Source organism: Capsicum annuum, chromosome 11 (assembly GCF_002878395.1).
Source record: "Capsicum annuum cultivar UCD-10X-F1 chromosome 11, UCD10Xv1.1, whole genome shotgun sequence".
Classification (NCBI taxonomy): domain Eukaryota; kingdom Viridiplantae; phylum Streptophyta; class Magnoliopsida; order Solanales; family Solanaceae; genus Capsicum; species Capsicum annuum.
In genome coordinates, this window is record NC_061121.1 from 177,258,961 (window position 1) to 177,285,313 (window position 26,353).

Genomic DNA, 26,353 nt, shown 5'->3' on the forward strand with positions numbered 1-26,353 from the left:
TTGGGATTATGTTGAACTAGGGTGTAATTTGTGTGTGGGTATTGTTGTGTTTGCATGATTATTAATTGTTGAGTAAGGATTTCACCTTTGCTTGAGCTTATAAGTTGAAATTTGATGGGTGAAAGCCCCAAATCTCTAAATGGGTTTGATGGGTAAAAACACCAAACTCTAGAAACCCTTTATCATCCTCGAAAGAAGGATGAATGTGAACATTAGGTAACCCATAACATCCCTAAAAGAGGGTTATAAGTGGACAAGGCAATGGTGGATAATTGAGTCTATGGTTTAGTACCTTTTGCAATCTTAGAAATAAGTGTTTTGGGACTGTAAATCATGTCAAGAGCATCATTCTAGAAATATAGATGCTTGATTGAGTTTTTGGGTGATTATGAAAATGTGTACACTTGTTAGGTGCTTGAAAGATCCAGCGGGTGAAATCATTGTGATTTTATTGAAAGATTGACCCCAATGAACATCGACCTAGCCTATCCTTCAGTTAACAACTAAAATTTCATGAGGAACCAACATTAATCCACAAGCATTAGCTCTAGGTAGACATAATCCCAAGATTTTCTCTAAATCTTGAATTCTAATTAAATGTTTTATTCACCAAGTGCTTTTCAAATTTTGTTGTGAAGGATTCCCAAACAAATCCCCATATTTTATTTTATATGTCATTTTTGTTAGCATTCCAGGTATTCTCATAGTAATTTGAGAACCCATAGTGTTTGAAGTCTGTAATTTGCTCTTTGATATTTGACCCGAATTCAAATTAGGTTACTTGACAACAACCGCATAACCCCTCAAACATGGGAGTGAGTTGAGTGTTATCAAGTCCCATAAACTATCATCATATTTTGGATCCCAATCTATTCTACTTCCATATAAGGTCTTTGCCAAAACCTCTTTTATTTCAAAATTAGACTCTTTTGTCGACCCGTTGGCTTGAGAATGGTATAGAGAAGCCACCTTATCTTTTATCCCATATTTAGAAGCATAGACCAAAATGATTGGTTGCAAAAACGAGAGCCTTCATCACTTACAATAGAACAAGAAGTGCCAAAATGGATAAAGACGTACCTCTTCAAGAATAAAGTCACACTTTTAGCTTCATTGTTTGGCAAGGCCAGACTTTGACCCAATTAGAGACATAATCAACCACTATCAAAATTTAATGGTTTCCAAATGAATTAACAAAGGGTCCTAAAAACTCTAATTTCCATACATGAAATAATTTAACATATATGCTTGGTTGCAAGGGCATTTTGTGTTGCCTCAAAATCCCTCTTTGTCTTTCACATTTCTCATATTCCCTCACTCTCATGTGGATCATGATATAATATTGTCCAATAGAATATCTATGGAGAACTTTTGCTGTTGTAAACACACCACTTTGAGGGCCTCCATTCAGTGACTAATAACATGAATCAAGAATGGCTCTCATTTTATCCTTCATAGTACATTCTCTAATCTCTCTATCTAAAGAAGTAAGGATCATATCAATAGTGTTATTTCATGCCATGGAGAAATTTCTTTTATTAATAGAAATGTAGGTCATCAAAGAGTGCCACACACACTATGTAGTTTACAAAATCATCATACCAAGATGTCACCTTCTTTGAAATAGTCATTACAAGTTCATCAAAAAACTCATCATTGATCTCAAATTCATTCTTCCATACTTCATCCAATTCAAGATAATACAAGTGGTCTACCACTTGATTTTCATATCCCTTTTGATCTTAAACTTCAAAGTTTTTCTCAGGTAGGTGTAAGATCTACCTAATAAATCTCAACTTCACTTCTTTATTGGACATTAAATAATGAAGAGTTGCATGATCTATACATACAACAACCTTTGTACCTAACAAATAGACAAAAAAACATTTTCAAAAGCATAGACCACAGCAAACAACTCTTGCCCCATCACCGATAATTTTATGAACATTATTTAAAGACTTTCTAGAATAGTAGATAAGGTGAAAAATTTTCTATTTCCCTTGACCCAACACCACACACAATTCCAACCCACTTGTTTCACACATCATTTTAAAAGGTAATGCCCAATCTGGAGCCACAATGATAGAAACCGGCACGATATTCTCCTTAAGACAATTGAATGTCTTAGACAATCACCATCAAATGAAAACTTTTATTTCTTTACAAGAAGCTTACACATAGGATGAACTATTTTGGATAAATCTGATAAAACCTATATAAAAGCCAGCATGCCCAAGGAATCTTCTAACACCTTTTACGTAGATAGGAAGGGTTACCTTGGAAAAGACCTTAACCTATACTTAATAGACATGAATGGCCTGGCCTAAGATTTTGTGACCTAGAAATATACCCTTCTTGACTATGAAATACACTTCTCTCAATTCAATACAAGGTTCATTTCTGCACAACACTCAAGGACTTTACCTAAGTGCTCGAGGCAACATTCTAATGAGTCACCAACAATGGAGAAGTCATCCATGATTACTTTTATAGTGTCCTTCAACATATCTAAAAATATTGACAACATACATATTTGAAGGGTGGCAGGGGCATTGCATAGCCCAAAAAGGCATGCACTTGAAGACAACGGTCCCATAAGGGAATGTAGAAGTAGTTTTCTCTTGATCTTCGAGTGCAACTCAAATTTGATTATATTCAAAATACTCATCAAATAAAATAATACAACCAACACCCAACCAAATAATCTAGCATTTGGTCCATGAACGGCGTAAGAAAATAGTCTCATTCACTTTATGAATTCAATATTTGCTAATCCATATACACCCTCCAACCTGTGACTAGATAGACAGGTGCAATATCATTGTTTTTATTTGGGACCACCATAATACCACCCTTTTTAAGAACATATTGGATCGTACTTACCTATGTACTATTTGATATAGGATATACAACACCTGCATCTACATACTCGATGATAACCTTTTTGACCACTTCTTGATATGGTGGATTTAGCCTTTGTTGTGCTCCATTGTAATGACCTTTTTGGTTATTTTTTATATTTTCACTTATTTTTTATGTTAGATCTTTTCCATAGTTGTCCTAAGTCATTTGTGACTTACTGTAATAGATAGTTTTGGTACTGGGTAGTTCATTTAGTTTTTAGAGAAAATTCTTAATTTAAAAGTCTTTATTAGATCTAAATGGCCATTGGGCAAAAACATTAATAAAACAATCTCAGATGTAAATTATGACTATGCCAGCAGCTCAATAATATTGATTTTAGGCTAGGTAGACCTTTGATTTAGGTCCCAATATACCCGAGCATATTTTGACCTGTTGGTCGAAAAGTTAAAAAATTGAATAACTGAGTGTAGGACCCATCTTTGGTCAAAATAACCTCAAATGGAAAATTCAAATTCACCAATGCATCATGAATGTCCAATTTAGGATTTTTACATAGTCCATTGGCCAATATCGAATTATGAATGAATCTTGAGGCGTCATTGGAAAACTTAGAAATTCCTAAGTTTTTGGTGCTGAGGTGTGTGATCATGGGCCATTATTTATGATATCACCTATGGTTTAAATGACTATATTAAGGATTATGTAATGTTTAGACCTTGATTATACTCTTAATTAAGCCATTGATTAGGCTAGTGTTTAGGACGTTAACTATGCTATTGCTCAAGTTATGATCATGCTTATTAATTAAGCTAATAAATCATATTGGAAATCTTTCTTATAGTCGATATTGGAAATGATGATATTAATGGTGTTAGAAGTAATGCTTTTTGACTATATGTAAGGATATTCTATAGATTATGCTTGAAATCATGACACTTCCTTATTGGATTATTTATGCTAATGCTTTTACCACTTATTATGCATATTTTTATACTCTTCTCTCTGGTATGGGACGGAGGGAGGTGTTGGTGTTAATGATATAAATATCACGGAGAACCTGAGTATAGTTTATAATGTTCATGTAATTTATACATATATCCAATGATAAAGTGACATTAATGATGAACGTTGGATTATGGAGGTATGCTCTTCTTTGCTTTTCCTTTATATGTTTTTACTTTATCACTATGGGGCTTGTGATTTACTTTAGCCATCATGGGGCTTATTCTTTATTAATGATAGTTTATATATTTTGATGATATATTAATACCCGACAAGGTCGGAGGATATTTTCATGTTATATTGATACCCAAAAAAGTCGAAGGATATTTTAACAATTTGAGAATACCCAACAAGGCTGGAGGATATTGTAATGATGTAATGATACTCGGCAAGGCCAAAGGATATTGTAATAATATATTGATACTCGTCATGGCCGAATAATATTGTGATTATATGACGATGCCCAGTGTAGCCAGATAATATTGTAATGATATGATGATACCTGGTGCAACCGAATAATGTTGGAATGATAAGATGATACCGGAGGCGGCTAGATGATGTTGTGATTATATGATGATACCTGGTGTGGCTAGAGGATATTGTGATATTACATTGATATCGGGCAAGGCCGGAGGGTACTAGGATGTTATAATGATGCCCAGTAAGGCTGAAGAATAATTATTAATATTCCTATGTGTACATATACCAGTTTGAATTCGTCTAGCCCTATGTATGGAAATTATATGTTTATTTATGCTCTTGTGTATTTAGGTATAATGTTGATATTATAGATATTGGTTATAGTCTTTGTATGAGTCAAATTATAAAGTGGTATAGATGTTGACTTAAGGTTCGAAAGACGATTAATAGTGGATATTGCTTAAGTGGATAATAGTGACTAATGGATTAGTGAATCATAGTAATAGTGACTAATGGATTAGTGAATCATAGTGATTAAGAGAACTAGTGGCATTGATGGCTAATAGTAGTGATGATTATTTTACTATAGAGATTAGTGAGAATAAGATTAGAAATGGTGATGATTAGTTGCTATTGGTTACTAAGTCTGTGATGTTGGTTAATTGTTAAGTAGGAATTTGTTGATTAATAATGCTAGTTAATAAAAGATGTTATTTAATAGATGAGTAGTGAACTAATTGTATGATTAGCGGTCATTGATGGATGGTAACTAGTGGAAGCACGATGGCTAGAATTATGTATTGGTTAATTGATGAATATGTCCAAGTGGTGAATCTTGGATAAATGCTAGATATTGACTAGTTTATGAATGGTAGTTAGTCATTTGCCTATGAATAGTGTTTATGTGATGAGTAGTGAATAGATGATAAATAGAGGTCATATGATGGCTAGAGAGTAAATGGGTTTAGTATTAAGTGTTGGCTAGCTAGTAATGTCTGAATAGAGTGTATTGATGAGATAGATGCATATATGATTATGGTCATGGTTATGAGTAGATTGATAAATATTATTCAATTATGATTATGGTTAATGATTATAAATATTGGCAAATGGACATTTGAAGGAAATTGAGGAAAATTATGGTAATAAGAATTTTTGGATATATTGTTAATTTGATCATTTTATATCTCGCTTGGGTGTACTCTCTGGTGGTATGGGATGTCGTGATGAGTTCCTTACTTTATGCTCTAGTTGGTATATGGGACCAACTTTGTACCTGTGTTTTTTTGTGATTGTACTTGTGTTTCCTTATGATTCTGAAATATTTGTTTCTTATGCACGATGGTATTGGCATGTGTCGATGCCTTATGTTACACTGTTATTCTAATTTTCCTACTTATAATAGATAGAGATAATGGAGATGATTCAAGTTAGATTATGTACCTTTAGTTATAATTATAATGCACTTTATCATTCTTATATCATGATTAAGCTCAGCCGGATGATGATGCCTACCGAGTACTCTTATTTTTGAACTCATACTACACTTTTTTACCTTTTTGGTATAGATTTGAGTATTACCTATCATGGTTGATTGTGGTTCATGCAAAGATTGATTTCTGATGATATGTTAATCTCTTGGAGTTTGAGTCACCGAATTTCCTTCTATCTCTTGTCTTTAGTCTTTAGTATTCAAGATAGATGTATCCATTATTCTAGACTTAGAGTTGTATTGATACTACTAGTTGATCATGTACTAGCTATACCTGGTTTTGGTATTAGTATCTTGAATGATTATTTATTCTATCTAGAACCCTTATATTTATAATTAATATACCTGAATTTTGCCTATGGTGGGCCTTTCTTCCTGGATTAACCTATTGCATTAGCTCCAGGTTATGGTATTAGCTTACCTACTGGTGAGAATTAGTAGGTTCCATCATGAATCATAAGTCAGGTCATGACAAATTGGCATCAGAGCCTAGGTTTCACCGGTATTGTTGGAACAAAAAAACGTCTAGTAGAGTCCTGTGCATTGGAATGTTAAACTATATTTCCTATCTTTGGGAGGCTATGGGAGATTTTTAGGAGTTCTTTAATTCTTTCACTCATATCGTGCCAATAGTTTTAGTTGGTTTGTAGAATATTCTTTTGACATTACTTTTCCATAAAAGGCTAGTACACATGCTACTTCTACATGAGACGGGGGTCCCAACACCAAGCCCAGGGATCCTACTCTTATTATTAGACATGGATGACCTAGAGGTAATGGACAACCTAAACATGGGTCCCTTTCTAAGGCTAGGATAGGCCACCTTCCTTAGACCATATTCCTGCACCTGTGCCAGAGATTCTTTTGCCACAGCTAGCAGTGGGCCAGGCACCTGCCCAGACTTTACTAGGGTTCTTTTCTTCAGTAGTGCTCAGAGATGCATTAGTTTAGTTTTTAGGTATTGTTGGCGGTATACCTTTTTATGGTACACAGTTTATGGACCAAAGTGGTATTAAGGCGAGGGCGCAACCAGTAGTTGTGGCTCCTAAAGTTAAGATTCCTCCTACACAAATGTTTTCACAATCAGTAGTCGCCCAACCAATGGTGTCCCAACCTATTATGTCTTCTAAGGAGCAAAGAATATTAGATAGATTCTTAATGTTAACCCCGCTGAGATATTTTGGTGCTCCAAGAAAGGATGCATGTGATTTCCTAACTAATTGTGAGGATAGGCTTCATGGTTTAGGCCTTGTGGAGACTCGTGGTATGGATTACACCATATTTTAGTTGGATTTTCCTACCCATCATTGGTGGAGAGGTTTTATGGATTCTAAACCAGCTGAATCTTCTACATTTCCATAGACTCAGTTCTCTAAGATGTTCATGGAGAAGAATATGTAGCACAACCTTAGAGATTGATTGAGAGATTAGTTACCCAGATTGGAGTAGGGATTCATGATAGTTATAGAGTATGATATGGTTTTCTTCTTTTTTTAGGCGCGATCCTTTTATTCACATGCCTTCTCAGAGTATGTATCCTCCGCATTCATCTTTTCAGCATTAGATTCAGCCTAGTTAGCAAGTTCAGGAAGATCTTTAGATTACTGATTATAGTTAGTATGGTGCTAGTGAGCTCTAGTATTGGTAGTGACCAGCCTTTGAGAGATTTATCCATGGGCCAGTCTAGATGTGTTGGTCATTCCGAGGAAACCGAATCTGTTAGTTCTAGTCCTCCTCAGATTTCTTAATTTACTTATGGATTTTTTGGTCACTATTTGTGGGATTGCCCTAGTCGTAGGAGGATTGTTAGTCTAGAATAGAGTTTTCCCCTAATATAGAAGTTCACCCCTCAATCAGAGATGGTTTTTATGGTTACTGGGTGGTTTCCAAGGTACTCGAGGAGGTTCTCAGACAGGAAGGACAGGAGGTCGTTCAGGTGCCCAGCCAGGTGGCGAGTGTGGTCAGTTGTATGCAGATACCTATTACACCTGAGGCTTACACTTTCAATACTGTAGTTATAGGTGTGATTTTTATGTACTGTCAGTCATACCTTGGTTTATTTGATATTGTGATTATATGATGAGTCCTGGTGCTGCCAAATGATATTGTTATGGTATGATGATACCCAATGTTGGTGGATGATGTGTGATGACATGATGATACTTGGTGTGGCTGGATGATGTTATGATGATATGATGATACCCGATGCGTCCAGAGAATATTATGATATTCTATTAATACCCTGCAAGGACGAAGGGTACTATGATGTTATAATGATGCCCAAAAATGCCGGAGGATGATTATTTATGTTCCTATATATGCATCTATAAGTTTGAATCCAGATAGCCCTATGTATGGAAATTATATGTTTATTTATGCTCTTGTTTAGTTGGGTATAACATTGATATTAGAAATGTCAATTATAGTCTTATTATTAATCAAGGTATATAGTGGTATAGATGTTGACTTAAGGTTTGAAAGATGATTAAATAGTGGATAATGCTTAAGTGGCTAATTGTGACTAATGGATTAGTGAATCATAGTGATAAAGAGAACTAGTAGCATTGAAGACTAATACTAGTGATGATTATTTTATTATAGATATTGGTGATAATGGGATTAGAGATGGTGATGATTAATTGCTATTGATGACTAAGTCTATGATGTGGGTTAGTTTTTAAGCAATGATTTATGGATTAGTGGTGCTAGTTAATAAAAGATGTTATTTAATAGATGAATAGGGAACTAATGGTATGATTAGCGGTCATTGATAGATGGTAACCGGTGAAAGTACAATGGCTAGAATTAAGTATTGGTTAATTAATGAATATGGCCTAGTGGTGAATCTTGTCTATATGCTAGATGTTGGCTAGTTAGTGAATGGTGGTTAGTCGTTGACTTGTGAATAGTGTTTATATAATGAATAGTGAATAGATAATAATTAGAGGTTATATGATGGCTAGTGAGTGAATGGGTTTAGTATTAAGCATTGGTTAGCAAATAATGAGTGAATAGGATGTATAGATAAGATATATTCCTATATGATAGTATGGCCACGGTTATGAGTATATTAGTATATGTTATTTAATTATGATTATGGATGATGATTATGAATGTTGGCAAATGGCCATTTGATGGAAATTGTTGAAAACTATGCATAATAAGGTAGTTTGGATATATTGTTTATTTTATCCTCTTACGTTTCTCTTGGGTGTACTAATCGATGGTATGGAACACCTTGATGAGTTCTTTATATTATGCAATAGTTAGTGTATGGTCTCTAACTTTATACCTATGTTTGCTTCTGATTATACTTGTGTTGCCTTGTGATTTTGAATCATTTATTTCTTATGCATGATGGTATAGGCATGTGTTGATGACTTATGCTATATTGTTATTCCGATATTAAACACTTTTTATGTATGGTGATATTGTCATGCATGAATTCTTGTGGCTATATTGTTATCCTGATATTTAATACTTATTATGTACAATAGTATTGACTTGTGTTGATGCCTTATGTTACACTGTTATTCCAGTTTGGTTACTTATTATATATAGTGATGATGGAGATGATTCAGGTTTGATGTTGTACCTTGACTTAGTTATAATTATCTTGCACTTTATCATTCATATATCATGATTTAGCTCAGTTGGACGATGATTCCTGCTGAGTACCCATTGTTTTGGTACTCATACTACACTTATTTACATTTTTGGTACAGAATCAAATTTTTAGATGTTGCCGTTGATTTGGTTCGTGCAAAGATTGATTTCCAGAGATAGGTTGAGCTCTTGGAGTTCAAGTGACCCAATTTCCTTCTCTCTCTTGTAATCAGTCTTTAGTATTGTAGACAGATGTATTGACTATTATAGACTTGGAGTTAAATTAATATTATTAGTTGCTCTTGTACTAGTTCTACCAGGTTTTGGGATATGTATCTTGTATGATTGTTTATTCTATCTAGAACCCTTATGTTTACAATTGATATTCTCAAATTCCGCCTATCTTGGGCCTTTCTTACCGGATTAACCCATTTCTTTAATTTCGAGTTATGGTGTTGGCTTACCTAATAGTGGGAGTTGGTAGACTTGTAAGACGGGTCGTGACATTCATACTCTGTACATGATCAACCTCCAACTTAAGTTTGTGGGTACATGTCTTGGGAATAATCTTGATGATGTCTGCTATGGACCATCTGATGGCTTGGATGTACTTCCTCACAATTGATCTAACGGACTCCACTTTCCAAGGTAAAATATCTTCCACAACAATGATAGGCAAAGTATTACCTTTACCTAAACAAATATACCAAAGAAGAGGAGGCGATGATAGGCAACATAGATTCTTAGTATCATACTAGAGACCCTTTAATGATGCAACCACCTAGTCATATTCTTCAACTTCATCCTTCTCGAGGTTCCAGAAAAAACATACAAATGGATCATTCACGAAATAAACTTTCATGGAATTAACCACTTCATCACCAATCACGTCGATAATGGAGACCACTTCTAAATCCATAGGTTGTTTCAAAAACTTGCACAGATTGAAGTACACTACTTTATTCTTCACTCGTAATTTTATTTCTCCACTCTCAACATTAACCAATACCTCACTAGTATCCAAGAACAATGAGGACCTCATAGATAATTTTGCAATCCAAGATAAAAAAAATATGCTGGAAAATAAAATTATCGAACTTCACAAGTACATCATATAACATACCCTTAGGCTTTTCTATAGAATGATCTGCGTTGATGAGCCTCAAAGTAGTGGGATTAGAATCACCCAAGAGTAGCATTCTAATCACGGCCAACAACATCAAATTAATACTCAATCTAAGATCACATAAAGCTTTTCTGAATTTATACGTGATGTCGCCCAAATTATGCACCAAGAAAGTATAAAGTTGTCACTTGTGAAATATAGAACCTAACCAGGTTAGGGTCGATCCCATGAGGAATAGGTCGAAATTCAATCACAAGCTTTTTGATGTAAGTAAAAAATGTAGAAATTGATTTTTTTTGTAAAAATAAGAGTATTAGTAAAAATGTTGGGCAATTAGGGATATTATCAATATCAGATGATCAATTGGATTGTCTCTCCCCTGATTTCATAACTCCACATATTGCTTATGCTTATCAAACTATCTTGGTTCCTTCTATGCAAAATAAAACAAGTTAAGCATCACCTAATCATCTCTCGACCTTGGTTTGGGTGAATTTCACTCATCTTCTCTAAGCCTCAGAGTATCCCATCACTAACCCTTGTTTTATGAGCTCAAATTAACTATCTCTCTTGGTCTCAAGTTAATTAGATGAAGGATGATAGCTTCAAATTACTATTATAATTTCTATCTCCTAATATCTCTCTCTCTCTCTCAAGTAAGTATTGCAACCATTAAGAAAGCAATAAAAATGAAAGAAATCTCAATGTATGCAAGAACACCAATCTAGAATGACGTTTCACTAAAGTTTCTTTGTTAATACATATGGGTTCCCACAACCCAATTTATGGGGTTTAGCTTCTCATTTTTGTAAGAACAAACATATATTCCATAGATGAACATATAATGATGAACTTACAAAGAATAAGAATGAAAACCCAAATTCTCAAATTAATTGTAAACCCTAAGAACCAAGAACAATAATTTGAAGATCAGTAATGTATCTCAGAACTCAAAATAATTTCAAAAGTATATAAAGTGCATAAACTAATAATAAAACATCAAATCTGAAAACCTATCCTAAATAGTGCAGGAAACTAGAGTCGGTACCAACCCATGAGGCAACCTACGGGTCATAGGTTGTACCTATGGAGCATAGGTAGGCTTATGAAAATCATGGAAATCTTTACTCGGCAGAACTTCTACCTACTAGGCAACCTATGGGTTGTTGGTTGTACTTAAGCCTCGTAGGTAGGCTCGTGGGAATCATACTTTGATCAACTAACTTCAGAATCTTCAGAACATCAACCTACGGTGCCATCTACGGCTCATATATACTACCCACACGCCGTAGGTTTACTCATGGGTTGCTTTCTCAGCTACTATCTATCCCTTCCTTATTTTCACTAAACTCTATTTTACTGCCAAATCAATGTAGAAGCACAACACATCTAACAAGAATACCTAAGTACTTGCACAATATCCTTATTTTAAGCATAAAAGCTTCCATGAAACCATTGCACATTAACACCCTTAACTATAATGTTTCAATGTCCTCAAGAAACTAACACAAAACATAACAAACATGATACTTAATCAAAATAATCCTAAGGAACCTACGACAGTCAACTCATTTTAGGTCAAATTTCTTAATTCTTCTATTTACAACTTTCAAAACCACTGTGTGGATTCATATATCACAATAGCATGACACCAAAGAAATCAAGTGATGGCATTAGATTAGAAAAAAAAACCAAGAATGTATGCAAATGACACTACCCGAACAAATAAGTAGTTAACAATACAACTTATGTACCTTAACAACAAGGAAGTCCCAACTCTCACAATATCATAATACATGTCAATGCAGGGGCTACATCATAACACTCATGGTCTCAAAGAATTTCAAATAATCTACGTAAAATACCATAGGCTTGCCCTTGTTTTCTATTCCTTAGTTTTTTGAACAGTTGGACTGGGATCACCGTAGGACTTTTTTAGGCTTGTAATGTAGGCTTCGAGGCAAGTATGGTGCATATGAGACATAGTGACTTACCCTCCTTGAGACTACACTTACATCATTAGCTCCACTACTTAACCATGCTTCTTTTATTCTCCCTTTTTTTTCAAATATTGTTTATACGGATTGGGTGTGGTGTCCTTTTTTATTTGAATTAAATTTCTTCTCTTCTTTTTTATCTCTTCTTTTATACCACACCTAACTCAACTTTTTTCTTTTATTCAACACCTTTCTTCATACCCAACTTTAACTACACACCTCTATAATAGCCACCCTCAAATTAAGCAATTTTCTTAGTTGAGGTACATAGTGTCCAAGGAGGGACCAGGGCCAAAATAGGTTCATTATAATTAAATGGGAAAGTAAAAAGGTTGATCAAGAAAATAGGACAATTTAGGCTCAAATTAGAGATCAAAGGGTACTTATTATTATTATTATGTTGGTCTTTTAAGCTAAGAGTCGGCTTATTGAAACACAACCTATGATCATATCCCATCCAACTACAAGCTAGGCACAACTAACCAGACAAGTTCTGGATTAAACACACAAAGTAAACTAGGTAAATGCCCTACACACATGGTACAGGGATATATCATCAACTACTACCTATCGGGCTCATATAATGCTTAGTTGTGATTATTTTGTCCCTAATCTTAATGCCATAATAATATTCAACTATGGTCATACATATATTCACAATACACAGTTCACAAAAAATTTGGGAAGGGTATCATATTTTTAAAACACACAAAAACAACATTTTAATTGTACTTAGGTTTCTTATTTTACTTCTAATTAAAAAAAATAGTGCATTACACATATTACGAGCACAACACAATATCTAAACATGCCAGCTCTATTATGATTGCACACCCTGGGAAAACAGATACAACAACCAAAACCCTAGGTTCTTGGTACACTTCAACCCCCAACATAAAGCTGATGCACTATCCCTAGTGCATACTATAAAATAAAGATCATATGGGTGTAGTAGAACACTAGAGATACTCTAGGAATCAGTTATAAGCTCATCCCTATTTGGCGCATTATGTGGTATGTCAAGCTAATTTCTCAGAGGTGGTGGTGGTGCTCAACTAGAAGAGGTACTTAATCCAAGTTAGACATGCCTCTTCTTATCTATATCCAGCTAAATTTATGGTATCCCTCTTTAGAGCCCTCTAAAACTTATCTAAATTGTCACCCTACTCCTTATACTCTCGTTCTCTCTTAACCCCAATAGTTTGGGCCTCAACATCCTCATCATAAAGATCAAATATCAGCAGTGGTGTATAGGCAGTAGTTGCATAAATAAAGGGGAATAGATAACTGGAGGGATGACAGAAAGATGGCTCTTAGCTAAAATTCTCACCTTCAATATCAAAATCTCAAAGTAGCCACTTCTTCACGCAGGCTTGATAAGTCAGTCACTTGAGCCTCATGGATTTAGTCTCCCATTTGGGCCTCAAAACTATAAATATTCCTGTGCATCTCTCTAGTAAACCAATCAATTTTGGCCATCATCCTTAATTCTATTCGTACCTCAGATACCTCTAATATAGTCTGCACTCATGGCCTGATCTGACCAAATAACTTAGCCAACTAGGCATTGGTATGTCTCTATCACTCAATCAAATCTTACTGCCAATCCACCAACTAATGTAAGAAGTTCTGTGAAACAATAACCTATTTTGAACTAGTGGGTTAGGGCGCAAAGCAAAAGTAGAAGCTGGAGCTAAAGTGACCATTTCCCCTTCACTGTCCATCATATAAGAAAGCTCTACCCATTGGCTACCTGTATCAACTTTTCCAACCAATATCGATATACCAACATGCTCAGCTAACATAGAAGGCCCCTAAAAGTGAGTCTCTCCAAAAGATATTGCAGGTTGTGCTCTATATAAAGGAACTATGTTAGAATTATCTCAAATAAACAAAATATAAGTCATGTGGGTATCCTCAACCCTATGATAAATCTATGGTATTGTTAGCACTCTGACTATATCAAGATATCACTATATTAAGCAAGGGAACTGAGTAGAGGTGAACTCATGAAAAGCCCTATTATGAAACTCTACCTATAACTACCAGGTGAAATTAATATCATATCTAAAAGGTTCGCAACCAAAACCTCCTTGTCCTATATGAGCACATTATCTGCAACTGTCAAACATAATAGGTGCCTCACAATGGTCCACCAAAACTTAGTTGTGAAGTGCAGGATAGACTCTTTATATCTGCCTTTCCCACAACCCAAAGGGCCTCAATACTAAGCTCATCGATCAGTTGAACGATCCATCTAGCTAAGTATCTCCTCTACTCTCTCTGATCAATATCTCTTATTAAGTATCTCCTCTACTATCTCTGATCAACATCTCAATGTCCTACTATATCTTACAATTCACAATCTATAGTTAAAGTCTACTATAGTATCCAATTGCACAAACTCCAGCCCAAACAAAAAGATTTAAATGGTCTCCTTCAATAGATCAACTCTATCACCTTTGACTAGTGTATTAGTCAGTGGGAGTTGGTCCTATGTTTTCCCCCCAGCTGGTATGATTAAACCCATAATGTTGTGTAGGATGCATAAAACCCTCAAAGAATCTCTAGGCAGTAAGATCCTAAAGGCTTTCCCATCCATCCAAACCCACATCTACTAAAAGCATCCATCAGGTTTGAAACACCAGAAGAAATAGTAAGCAAATATGAGGCTCCTAAAAAATACTACATCGTGGTTTGCCCTAATCTATAATAGTATTGTCCCTATCATAGATGACTATATATCTATCATACACTATCTATAAATGGCCTGATCAACTTGCACGGTGTAGATGTGTATGGATCCTAAGCATCTAGGATAGAATAAGAAGCATCCTAAGTAACCAGTACTATATTAGTACCTTCATCAAATTGGGGTATATCTGTTTCATTGTCTATATCTAAAGTAGACTTCATCCCCTCCACAAAATAGGGGGCAACTGAATCTACCAACTGCCACTAAAAATAAACTTATCCTCTTACTTATAAGACTAGGAGAGATAAAAGATTGTGGAGGTAATTTTAATGTTGTCTTCATTTTGTGCCCAGTTTGAATTACACGAATGGGGGGAATCTGGGTCCTCGATGGAGGTATCAATGATGGTACAAAATGAGAACCTGGCTGAATAGCATCCCTGGATACTATCTGTCTGTATGTTTTTCACTTAGTCTAGCATAGAACCAAGGTCACACTATCAAAAGGATACTCCTCCACGGGTCCACTCCGTTAGGGAGACTCGTCTATCAATATGGATTACACAGCCTTTTTTGGTGTACATTTAGGATACATAGTAACTATAAAGATTGTTGTCAGTGGTCGAATTACAATACTGGAAAAAAAAGGAAAGAAAATTGAGATCCCACTATGGTCCAACCTAGGACCTAACCTACATGTTCAAATGGGTCGTAGGTTGGATCATAGGTACCAACAAAGCCTCTCAAATTTTAGGGCTTCCGATCTGATTTTTATGAGGCCAACCTATGCCTCGTAGTTTTAAATTACAGCAGTAGGTCACTCCTGAAGTTTTATCCAGATATGTTTTCAAATCCTTCCAAAAATTTCCCATCCAAATTAGATAATATTATCCCTTATATAGACCAATTTTGATCGCATTAAGTCAAATCACATTAATCAATTTAATTTTCACAAGTATATAGTGAGGTTGAGTTAATCAAGTTATATTCTACACTCAGTGTGACCACAAGTTTCTTGAATCAAAATCTATGTATTAATCAATTTTGGAACATGAAGAACGTTACCTCAACGGAAGAATTGGAGATGAAGAACAAGAATTAATTTAGCCCAAAATTCTAAGTATGGTACGTGCAGGGATATCATATTTTAGAGTAGGGTTTTCTTTTTTAATGCTAAATAGGAGAGAAAGAGTTTGAATTTGAGTGGGAGTTTGTAACTAATGGGGTAATAACTTAATGGATTTGGTTAAGGGTTTAAGTTGGCCCAGTTCGTGTTGGGTTATATGGTCCTAACCCATTAGAATTTAAAATAAGCCCAGTCATAACCTACACCCCAACCTACAGGTAGTAGGTTGTACCTATATCTCATAGCTAAGGGTTTTCATACCAAACAAAGCCTGTGAAATTTTAAGGCTTTGGGTCTGATTCCAACGTCCCAACCTATGAGGCACAGGTAGGGATTGTAGGTTGAGGTTCAGAGACCCAAATTTTTCTTCTGATTCCCATGACTCAACATATATGCCATGTGTTGGAATTTTGACTTGTGGGTTGATTCATAGATCTACTTACCTAGACTTGTTTGAAACTTATACATTTTTACCATTCTCTAGTTCCTTCTCCATGCTTTCTATCCTACAAAAGAAAAACAAAATGAACATTAAAACCTTGGGTTGCCTCCGAAGCAACACTTGATTTAACGTTGTGTCATAACGTGGCTATGTTGGGTACTTAGACTTTACCAAAAAGACCATAGGTTGCCTCCCATGAAGTACCTAATTTAATGTCATAGCATGACTTAGCTCCCTTGGCTACTCAGACTTCACCAATTCTTAAATTATCATAAATCTTTAACTCTTCTATGCTTCACATATAATGCTTAACATTCTTCCCGTTCACCTTGAATGGGGCATATCCCTTTTTATGTAGCTCAATCGCACCATTTGGAAGTACTCTTACCATGGTAAATTTTCTAGATTGCCTAGACTTTAGTTTTCAAGGAAACAAACGAAGTCTCAAAATTATACAACAAGACCACATCACTAGGTTGGAATACTTTTTTCTCAATTCTATTGTCATGGTACAATATAATCTTCTACTTATACAAGGCTAAACTTTTATAAGCACGAAGGCGAAACTCATCTAACTCATTCATCTGGTCCAATCTCAAGTTTGTGGCATCACCCCACTTAAACTTTAGTTTCTTCAACACATATAGTACCTTATGCTCAAGTTCAACCAAAAAGTGACATGCCTTATCGTACACAAGCTGATGAGATAAGGAACCTATGGGAGTTTTGTAAGCTATCTGATAGGCCAGTCTGGTTAGTAGTCATAGTCTTTACTAAAATGGACATGATCTCCCGGTTGGAGACCTCAACTTGCCCACTTGTTTATGGATGGTAAGGTGTTTCCACATGTTTCACACCATATTTCTCAAAAAGTACCTTGAATAGATGATTGCAAAAATGGGACCTGCCATCACTAATGATAGCTTATATAGTACCAAATCAAGGGAAAATTTAGAAATGTTATGATACTCCGACCTTTAATACTGGGGGGTGAAATTGCTTACACCCACTTAAACACATAGTTCAATGCATCATGATGTACTTCAAACCATGTGGACTCACGAATGGACCCATAAAGTCTATGCCCAACACATCAAACAGTTCAAGCTAGAGAATGGGTATCAAAACAAGCTTATGCTTTCATGAGATATTGACCTGCCTTTGGCGTTGGTCACGGGCTTGAGCATAGTCATGTGTATCCTTATAGAATGTTAGCCAATAAAAACCATATTGCAAAATTTTGAGGATAGTGTGAGTACCTCTATTGTGACATAACCCACCTTGGGGCCTTATCGTAATGGGCGTCCCAAGTTTGACCAGGACCGAAGACCACCCTCATTACACAACCCAACCTCCAGCGGCCTGCCCTGAGTTGGATAAATTTCGAGCATTTAACAGGATAGTGTAACAGCTCACATAAAGACTCTGGGATAAGATCACAACTGTGACCGACCCAATCGAGTCCAACCATCCCATACCAATAATCCAACAATACCAAACCATACCAAAATAAAGGCCATATACCAAGCCATAACCAAGGATGTTCCAAAATATAATATAATTAGTCCCAACATGAAATACGATGGAACACTGAGAAATTATGTCCGATGATGCCAGCCTCCCAGCTTATTCCAATGCCAAGACTGAAACCTTTACCAATTCCGCCCATTCCAACCCATTGAAGTACCACAAAGCCTCTAACCAAAAGGGTAATGAAATCTGGTTGGGACATGCCTACAACTATAGCCAAAACCCATATCCAGCATAAAACCAAAATATCTAGAAATATCTGTAACATGACATGGAGCCTTTTGAAAGGATAGAAGCTTTCCACTTTAGTCCAAATCTTATTGCAGAGTCAATCACTATGTAGGAGGAGTAGAATGGTCGGTTCGTGCATAGCGTGGGTATACAGCCTCTAGTAGGCAGGGTTACCAAGTGACCGCTAGCATGATCTTAAGGTAAGGATAAAATAATGTCATTTATAAAACCAAGTAAAATCAACCATATGCACCCAACCATACATATATATAAGCACGCCGGGAAAAGGGAACCGGGTTTAGAATGCCTTAAAACCTTTACATGGGTTGTGTACCTTTGCTTTCCTTAACCAACCACGGGCCATATAGGTTCAACTTCCACTAATGAAAGGGCCCCAGTGCGTATAGCCGTGCAACTAGGGAAGAAACCAATGGGATGACTAGTAAATCCCCCAAATATAGTGTGACATCATCCACACGGTCACCCAGACCAACCTCATTTCGGCCAATATGAGTTTCCAATTTTTGTCCCCTCGGGACCTCACCTTCTACGGCTTAGCTACACCTCACGCCATCCAATTAAAACTAATTTCCAAATAACCAAACCATTAACCAATTATTAACCAAGGCCATTGATATTGGTATTGTCATACCAACCTTTTCTTGCAAGTATCATCCATAGCCAACCATTTATAGGTTCTAGGGGACTTTAAAGTGCCCTTCCATTTGACATAGTAAACCACTTGGGGGATTCTATTTGTCCCTCAAGCATAATCATTAGCCATTTACCATTCCAAGCCATTTAAACCATGCATAATTCCTTTACCATGTTTTAAAACATGCAAGAGTTCCATTAAAAGTGGTCAATGCAATAAACATTTTGTCAAACACATTGGGGGAATAATATGACCAAAACCAATTCCAATTAACATTAAACCATTCCCATCAAATCCAATTATCCCAAACTACCATTAATGCGTACAAAATAATAATTAAGACCATGGAAAATCATAACCAACCATTTAATATCAAAACCCCAAAATCATATTTGAAAACAAAAATCATACAATCAATGAAATCATGGAAACATTCAAAAAAACCATGTTTTTAGATAAATTTAACAATGAGGGAAGAGAATAAGCCTTAAACCAAGATGATAATGGAAACAAATCACAAAGACAATCCCCAAATCAATCTTCTAGTTAAAACCCTAGCTTCCCTTGCCCAAAAGCTTTAGAGAGAATTTTATAGTGTTTAGAAGATTTTCTAAGTGTTAATGAATGGAATAATAGGGTAAATAACCTTCCATGTAGGTTAAAAGTGGTAGGGACCTTATTAGGATAAGTTGGGAAATGTCTAGAATACCCCTACTTAAGTTTCACCAAAATTTCCTCACAAGGGTACGACTGACCCTCATGAGTCGTACCCTTCCAATAAAAATGGTACCCTTCACTCGTACCCTAAGTCTCAACCTTTGGATCAAACATTATCCAACATATGACTCATCCAACCAAGTTGTATCCAAAGAATATGATCTGTACCTTTAACGGTACCCCTGGCAGATTTAATTCCAAGAAAGATTCAGACATTGTCCACCATACAAGTCCTAGGTATTCCTTGTACTCTGGCTTACGGCTAATGGTGAGCCACTCGTACTCAGGTCCAACCTAAGTAACCAAGTATAAGATTAACTTAAGGAACCAAATGATTTGTAACCATCAATTCGACTCATACCCCAAAGTCGTACCTATTCCAATAACCAAAATCAATCCCACCAACTAATACTGGTTAGCATACGATTGACTATATAATTCGTACCCCAACATACGGCTCGTACCCATGAGTCATATTGGGTCCAGAGATCAGAATTTTGGGAAATTTTCTAAGGTCCAAAAATCAAGGTGTTTCAGTCTTCTCCCCTAGGAACACTCATTCCCTAATGACAGACAAGGTAGGGGTAACCACATGCATGAGTCATTTGCATTGTCAATTTTACTCCCAACCTTTAAAGATATTAATATTTCCTTTAACAAACTCTAAAAATAAATATTTCTTGAGGACACATACCTTCTTCATGAATTGCAGGAGAAGAAAACAAATGTGGATATTTGGACTTCATGTCCTACTCCACTTCCCATGTAGCTTCTTCCACCTTATGGTTCCTCCAAAAAACCTTAACCAAAGCTACATCCTTAGTCCAGAACCGACGAACCTGCCTATCAAAGATCTCAATTGGGACTTCTTCGTAAGATAAAAAATTAATGATACCCAATCTTTCCAAAAGAATAACCGAAGAAGGATCACCAATACACTTTCTCAATATAGAAACATGAAAGACTGAATGAATGAAGCTCAAGCTCGAAGGTAACTCCAACTTATAAGTAACATTACCAATTCTCTGCAAAACCTCATAAGGTCCCACATACCGGGGACTGAGCTTTCCCTTCTTACCAAATCGCACTACTCCCTTCATGGGAGATACATAGAGGAAAACCTTATCCCCAACCTTAAACTCTAGGTCTCTATGCCTAAAATCTACATTGGACTTTTGGCAATATTGGGGAGCCTTAAGCCTATACCGAATCACCTTCACCTTCTACATTGTCTGGTAAACCAAATCGAGACCAAATATATCTGCCTCCCCAATCTCAAACCAACCAATAGGAGATCTACACCTCCTACCATACAATACCAGAAAAAAAAGCCATACTAATACTAGAATGATAGCTATTCTTGTAAGAAAACTCCACCAAAGGTAGATGCTCAACCCAATTTCCACCATAATCAATCAAAGAAGCCCGAAGCATATCCTCCTGTGTCTGAATAGTTCTCCTTGCTTGCCCATCCATCTATTGATGAAAAGTAGTACTTAGACTAATTATAGTCCCCAACCCTTTCTAAAAAGATCGCCAGAAGTGAGATGTAAACCGTGTGCCACGACCAGAAATAATTGAAACATGAACCCTATATAGTTTCAGAATCTCCTAAAGATACATCTTTGCATAATCCCCCACCAAGAAGGTAGGTTACACTGGCAAAAAGTGCACAGACTTAGTCATCCTATCCACGATGACCTAAATTGAATCGTATTAAATCCGAGACCAAGGAAGACAACTAACAAAGTCCATATTAAGCACTTCCCACTTCTATTCGGGTAAATCAATTTCTTGATACAACCCTATGGGTCTTATGTGCTCAACCTTAACATATTGACACACCATGTACTTGGCCACGAAATCAGCCACATCCTTATTCATGACATTCCACCAATAGATCTTCTTGAGATTATGATACATATTAGTCGAGCTGAGATGAACAACATAGCGCGACTCATGCATCACAACTAGAATCTTTTGTCATAAACCGTCGACATCAGGAACACACAACCTCCCTTGGTATAATAAAGTACCATCACCATCGATCTCAAACATCACTACCTTTTGTTAACCAACGTTAATATTTATTTTTATCAAGATCGGATCTAGCACATGCTTCTCCTTAATCTTAGCACCAAGAGATGATTGAACCACTTCTTGAACTATCACACCACCATCCTTGGAGTCCAAGAAAAGTACTTAAAGATTAGCCAAGCGGTGAATATCCTTCATTGATTCCCGATTTCCTTCCTCCACATAAGACAAACTTCCCATGGATAACCTGCTGAGAGCATCAACAACCATATTAGCCTTACTTGGGTGATAGTGAAGACTCATATCACAGTCCTTGTGAAGCTCAAGCCATCTCCTCTACTTGAGATTAAGCTCTTTCTGAGTGAACACGTACTGTAGACTCTTAAGATCAGAAAAGATATCCACTTAAACACCATACAAATAATGCTGCCATAATTTCAAAGAAAACACAACCTCCAATATCTCCAAATCATGAGTAGGATAATTTCTCTTATGAACCTTTAACTATCTAGAAGCATAGGCATTCACCTTTCCATGCTTCATCAACACACAACCAAGCCCTACCCGAGATGCATCACAATAAACCACGCACCCATCATTTTATTTCAGCAAAGTTAGAACTAGAGTCAAAGTTAACTTATTCTTCAAATTCTCAAATCTCCTTTCACAAGCATTTGACAAAGAAAACATGGTCTTCATCTGAGTTAACTTAGTCAAAGGAGGAACTATCGATGAAAAGCTTTCCACAAACTGCCTATAATACCCGGCTAAACCTAAAAAAACTTTGAATGTCTTATGGAGTTGTGGATATTGGCTACCACTTCACCACAACAACCTTCTATGGATCCACCATGATCCTCTCACTAGAAATAATATAACCTAAGAAAGTTATAGCGTTCAACCAAATCTCACACTTTGAGAACTTGGCATGCAACTGTTATTTCTTTAAGGTCTGCAATACAAGACAGAGGTGATTAGCATAATCCACCTCACTCTTTAAATAAACCAAAATGTCATCAATAAACACAATAATGAAGAGATCTAAATACTGACAAAAAACCCTGTTCATCAGATCTATAAATGTCATTAGATCATTAGTCAACCCAAATGATATTACCAAAAACTCAAAGTTCCCATACCGAGTACGAAAGCCATCATAGAGCTATCCAGCTCACTAATATTTAGCTGATAGTACACAAACCGAAGGTCTATCTTAGAAAAGAACTTGGTACCTTCCAATTGGTCAAACAGATCAGCTATCCTTGGAAAAGGATACTTGTTCTTGACCGTCACCTTGTTCAGATGCCTATAGTCAATTCACATCTAAAGTGAACCATCTTTCTTGCACACAAATAATACTGGTGCACCCCAAGGAGATATACTAGGACAAATAAACTCCTTATCCAGAAAATCCTTAAGTTTCTCCTTGAGTTACTTTAACTAAATTAGAGTTATTCTATATAGAGGAATAAAAATTGGATGAGTGTCCGAAATCAAATAAATACCAAACTCTATTTCCATATTCGAAGGAACACTAGGAAGATCATTCATAAAGACCTCTAGAAACTTATTAACCACTAGATCTGACTGGAAAGAAGGACCTTTTGAATTAGAATCTTTAACTCGGACTATGTAATGAAGACAACCATTAGAGATCAACCTCTGAGCTCTACGATAAGAAATAAATATAACCCTAAGGGTCAGAAAATCCTAGAAGTCCTAACAGGAGTGGAAGCAATCCATACCCAGAATGATATCGAAATCAACTATATCTAACTCAAATAGATCTACCAAGGTCAACTTGCCACCAATAGATACCACACACCCATTATAGAATCTCTTAGCAATAACCAAGTCACCTACTAGGGTAGAAATAGAAAAATGACCAAAAATAACTTTCGATATTAAAACCAAAAGATGATTCCACATAAAGAGTCACATAAGAGAAAGTAGACCTCGACTCAAGCAAATAATATACGTACTGAGAGAAAAGCTATAATGTACCAGTAACGACATCAGATGGTGCCTCAGATTCCTATCGAGACGCTAAAGAATACAACCTATTTTGACCAATACTATAACCAGGAGAAGTAACAGAAGTAGATACTAAACCACCTAGTGTAGGAGCAGAAGATAAAGCCACGGGAATATTATTTGCCCCTGGAGAAACCTTATTAATAGAAAAATCCCCGAACTAATGGCCTGCCTAGCCACACTTGAAGTATTTATACCTTCATCATCACAATAACTTGGATGAGGAAGACTACATAATCGACTAGGAGGGCATGAAAAAATTAATGGGCCTTTGCTTGCCTGAGATTGGGCACCCTGCGCCCGAAAATTGTCCCTACCATGATGATGCCTGCCATCGAACTGGTAAGGAGCACTAGCAAAAGAGTAGGATCAAGAACTCCCCTACTTCTTTTTCTGCCACTTTTCACTATCTCAACCACCCTAAGACTGAGCACCTCCCTGGTCAGAAAACTTGCTCCTCTTCCTCTGCCTAACTCTAAACTCTAGCTGCTTTCTCTTTTCATCCTCCACTTATTGCATATGAACAGTCAACCTAGAGATATTTATATCTCTAATCAGCAAGGCAGTCTTGCTCTCCAGAATCAAATCCTGATTCAATTGATAAGTGAAATTCCTTATTCTATCCCGCATGTCAGACACCAAATCAGGAGCATACCTTGACAGTTAGTAAAACTTCAAGGAATATTCGTTGACAGACATTCTCCCCTACTTGAGGTTCACTAAATCCTCCATCCTTGCTTCTCTCAACTCTTGGGGAAAGAAATGATCCAAAAAAGTACCAAAGAAGCCATCCCATAAGGATGACTTCTCCTCATCTTATCTATTCCTATCCCAATCTTCATACCACTGATATGCAACCTCTTTGAGATAATAAGCTATAAAGTTTAGCCCCCTCTAATTGGTAACCTACATCACCTAAAATATCTTTTCCATTTTATCTAAAAAGCCTTGTGGATCCTCCTCCACCTTCACTACAAAAAAAGTGGGAGGACCCATCTTCATAAATTGGCCAACCCTTGTGGCCTCAGTAGAAAAAGCACCAGTCGCACTCCACTCAACTTAAGAAGCAACTAATTAACAATGGCATAAATAGACTAATAGAATTTTACATCAGTCATATCTCCTTAAGAAGGACTAGTAGCAACTAGTAAAACTTTAAAACTATCAGGGATAGAACCGTGAGATCAAAGATGAACCCTAGAAGTAGGATTCACCCCTTCAACATTACCCTTAGATGGGATAGAAGAATTTCCTTGTGTTCCAGATCTACGAGACATGATCTGAAAGACAAATAAATAAGAATTAGAGTAGATTCCATGACTAACACTCCAAGTTTTAAAATAGAATACCAAGAAAGTGAAACATTCCTAAATGCCTTGTAGCCTCTCAATTATGAGTGTGGCACACTACACACCCCTAAAGGTGACTCTACTCGACACGGCTTTGTAGACTCTGAATTAACTATGAACCTATGCTCTGATACCAACTTGATATGACCCACCCTGGGCATTGTCATAATGGGCATCCCAAGTCCGACCAGGATCAGAGACCACCGTCATTACCCAACCCAATCTTCAGTCGCCTGCCCTGAGTTGGCTAAATTTTGAGCATATAACAAGATAGTGTAACATCTCACATAACAACTTTGGGATAAGATAACAATTGTGACCAACCCAACTAAGACAACCCATTCCATACCAATAATCCAATCATACCAAACTGTACCAAAATAACAACCATAAATTAGTCCATAACCAAGGATGATCCAACACATAATATAATTAATCACAAAATGAAATAGGATGGAATAGTGAGAAATTATTTTAGATGATACTAGCCTCCTAGCTTATTCTAATGTCAAGGCTGAAACCTATATCGATACTGCCTATTCAAACCCATAGAAGTACCATAAAGTCTCTAACCAAAAGAGTAATAAAATCCTATTAAGACATGCCCCCAACCATATCCAAAACCAATATCTAGAATAAAACTAAAATATCTAGAAATATTCATAACATAAAATGGAGCCTTTCGAAAGGATGGAAGCTTACTAATTTAGTCCAAATATTTTCCTCGAGTCAATCACTGTGTAGGATAAGTAGAACGACCAGTTCCTACATAGAGTGGGTATATAGCCACCAATAAAAGGGGTTAGCAAGTGGCCGCTAGCATGATCTAAAGGTAAGGATAAAATAATGCCATTTATAAAACCAAGTTAAATTATCTATATGCACACAACCATACATATATATATAAACCTTTTGGGAAAAGAAAATGGGTGTACCATGCCTTTAAAATCTTTACCTGGGCTATATAGCTTTACCATCCTAAACCACCCACGGGTCATATGGGTTCATCTCCCCTGTTGAAAGTGCCCCA